The 3,357-nt window shown below is 32.0% G+C and overlaps 1 long non-coding RNA gene across 8 annotated transcripts in view; it reads right to left on the bottom strand.

The window, feature by feature from the left end:
* The window catches only part of LOC106870360 (uncharacterized), a 248,712-nt gene that overhangs the window by 39,302 nt on the left and 206,053 nt on the right, over positions 1–3,357 (bottom strand). The window lies entirely within an intron of this gene.

Raw genomic sequence — 3,357 nt, 5'->3', positions numbered from 1 at the left:
GTGTATATATATATATATATATATATATATATATATATATATGAATAGGAATGTATGCATGTGTATATATGAATAGGTATGTATGCATGTGTATATACGTGTGTATGTCTCACTTGCACTCTTACCGATTCATTATTTTCAGTACGCTTATCTATATGCGTGTGTGCGTACGTGTGTGCATGTGCGTCTGTGCGTGCGTGTGTGCGCATGCGTGTCTGTGTGCATGTGTAAATGTATATGAATATATTTTTATGTTCGCATGAGTGTACGTATAAAATGTACGTATATGCATATAGGTACGAGTGTGCTTTTATATATATATATATATATATACATATATATATATATATCTATATATATATATACATATATATATATGCGTACATATGTGTATCTTACTCTTTTGCCAGACAACTATATTCAGTAATTAGAGTGTGGCCATGCTGGAGTTGGGCCTTCGAGGTTTTAACTGATAACATTGACTAGAACTTAGGTTATCGACCTCTGCAAGATGAAAGGAAAAGTGGACATTCGCTGCATATGAACTCTGGACATAATATCGATGTAACTCTAATACCACAAGGTATTTTGTCTGACCATCTCACTTCTATTGATTCTGGTATACATCCAACCAATATATTGACGTGTTCTGACATACCCTCAGTCACTCAGTCACACACGCCCACATTCGTGTAGATATGTGTGTGGTGGTGTGTCTGTGTGTGTGTGTGTGCGTGAGTGTGTGTAAATATACGCAAGCAGACACCTATGTATGACAGCATGTATATACTTGTGTATGTATGGGTGCCTGTGTGTACATGCGCGTTCGTGGCTGTCTCTGTTTAGGAATGTTTGTATGTGTGTGCGTGCGCGATTCTGTGTGTTTGTGTGAGCATGTGTGTGTGCGTTTGTATCTGAGTGAGCGTGTATGTGAGTGTGTAACTTTAAAAGAAATGCTCATAATGCCAAGAGATTGATATCATTAATCAAATTGACTGATCTTTGTTTGAAATTAATTATTTGAATGGTTCAGTAAAGATTTTGGCTTCTATTTCCAGTATTATACATATGTATATATGACGATATATATACACAAATATAAACAAATATATATAATTACACATATGCATACATACACACACAAACGCACACACATACACACACACACAGACATATAGATACATACATATATATATATATATATATATATATATATATATATATATATATACAGATATATATATATATATTTACATATATTTATGTATATGCATATATATATATACATATATATACATATATAAATATATATATATAATATAGTATAATATATATATATATATTATGTTATATTATATATATATATATGTGTGTGTGTGTGTGTGTGTGTGTATTTACGTATTACTTATGTATCTCTCTCTGTCTCTGTCTCTGTCGCGCCATTTCCGCTCTACCGGCCACTCATTACAACATCTGTATTTGGATTGTCTTTGCACAGGACTCCCGCCTTCGCCGTGAACAGGTATTAATCTTCTCTCTTCGCTCCTTTGCGCCAAATAGGCTCAACTCCCCTTCCCTCCTCATCTGATTCCCCTTCTCTTCTCTCTTCCTCTCTTCACTCCTAACCAGAAATTGATCAGTCCTGAGTTAACTGCACTTTTTTTAAATTTCCGTTAGCTTGCTCCCTTGATTTCAACACGTGTGTAATTTTGTGATAATTAAAGTCGTTTGACGATTTAACGTCTCTTTTCCGCATATAGTCATGATTTTTTCTATACTCTTAATTATAATTATATATATCATTTCACTTTAATAGGTCTAATTTTAAATTCTGGCCACTGATAAAATTTTGAACGATTTTAACCTTATATATATATATTACGTATAACAAAGTTTCGGTCGCGCAAAGAATGGACGCATCTCATCGGAAAGCAGAAGAAAAGTAAGGGATTTGGAACGTTCTTGAATTTGTCTCAAATCTCTGTCTCTTACACTTCTGGTATCTGGTCAGATGGGTCCGTCCTACGCGCCTATGAAACTTTAAGTCGTATACAGCTAAATCAAACTTTTTATTAAACTCACTGACACTAGGTGGAAGATCATAAACTGTTACTATGTAAACGAGATTTTAAAGCATATAGCTAAATGCATTGATATATATTATATACATACATATATACGACCAACAGTCTCTACTACTACTGCTATTTCGGTCACTACTACTACTGCTGCTGCCACTGCTGCTGCTTGTGCTGCTTCCTCCCCTGTCATTTACCATTACCAACACGGTCACTACTACTACTACTACTACTACTACTACTACTACAACCAACGATTCAAGTCAACGCACGAGACAGCCATTATGTCCCCACACAAAAAAACGCTCCCACGTGGACTATGTTGACACCAGTAAGAAACAATTATGTACTTTTCTTTTAATTACGTTTTTTAAAAAAAAAATGTATTTTTGATAAGGTTCGTTTTTTCAAGAACCGAAACATGTTATTAAATATCTTTGAGAAAATTATAAATTAAAATTCATTTTTTATATATTGGCGTTTCCAAGCTTCTTTTTTATAAATATATACCCACTCGTATGCCACCTACACTTTTTTTATCAATACTATATATATATATATATATATATATATATATATATATATATATATATATATATATATATATATATGCACACACAGAGACAGACACACAAGTATATACACACGCACATACATAAATACGTACATATGTGCGTATGTGTGTTATTTTCCACATATATATGTGCGTGTGCGTCTGTGTCTGTATATATAATATATCAATGAATTTCGCTATATGATTTAAAATCTTGTTTACATTCATGACATACCACGTAGCGTTTAGGCAAATACCAATCGATAAAATAGGTAGCCAATTGAAATATATCTAATAATCTATTTCTCCTTCACCGTATCATTTTCTTTACGTCTTATTGCCTGATGTCTGAAATAATTCAACCAATGAGGAAGATCTTTCCACAGAAAGAGAAATATACTACACACACCATGACATATGTGTGTGTGTGTATACATACATATATATATGTGTGTATAATGTATATGCATGTATGTGTATATATATATATATATATATATATATATATATATATATATATATATATATATATATATATATATATATATATATATACATACACATGTATATGTATATATATATATTTGTGTGTATGTGTGTACGTATATATGTATGTGTGTATGTATGTATGTATGTATTATGTATGTATGCATGTATATATGTATGAATGTCTTTGCATGCAGGGAAAGGGTTGTATAGGTTTCATAGAGAGATAGATATGAATTT

Source organism: Octopus bimaculoides, chromosome 18 (assembly GCF_001194135.2).
Source record: "Octopus bimaculoides isolate UCB-OBI-ISO-001 chromosome 18, ASM119413v2, whole genome shotgun sequence".
Lineage (NCBI taxonomy): Eukaryota > Metazoa > Mollusca > Cephalopoda > Octopoda > Octopodidae > Octopus > Octopus bimaculoides.
Note: the sequence above shows the minus strand (reverse complement) of the source record. Positions and strands in the feature narration are given on the sequence as shown.